At 60.4% G+C, this 240-nt stretch overlaps 1 protein-coding gene across 1 annotated transcript in view; it reads left to right on the forward strand.

Moving 5' to 3' along the window:
- Positions 1-240, forward strand: part of SESN3 (sestrin 3) — a gene marked incomplete at its 5' end in the record, with an annotated part of 1900 nt that overhangs the window by 206 nt on the left and 1454 nt on the right. The gene's annotated exons all lie outside the window — the stretch shown is intronic.

Raw genomic sequence — 240 nt, forward strand, 5'->3', positions numbered from 1 at the left:
AAGGGCAGGGGGGGTTTTTTCTTGCAAGGTTGGGAAGGGAAGGCATAGTGAGGTGCTGGGCTGGCTGACGGTGCTTCCCTTGGGAATTGCCCCAAAGCTTTTTATTGGGAAGAGTAGCATCCTCCTCCTCCCTGGGAGGAGGCATGGGAGCAGCTGGGCTCTGGGCAGGACAAACCCTGAGGCAAAGGCTCTTTAGAGCAGCCCCGGGGCTGCTCTGCGGGACGGCAGAGCGGCGAAAGG

The sequence above is a fragment of the Apaloderma vittatum genome, unplaced genomic scaffold, assembly GCF_000703405.1.
Source record: "Apaloderma vittatum isolate BGI_N311 unplaced genomic scaffold, ASM70340v1 scaffold33356, whole genome shotgun sequence".
Taxonomy (NCBI): domain Eukaryota; kingdom Metazoa; phylum Chordata; class Aves; order Trogoniformes; family Trogonidae; genus Apaloderma; species Apaloderma vittatum.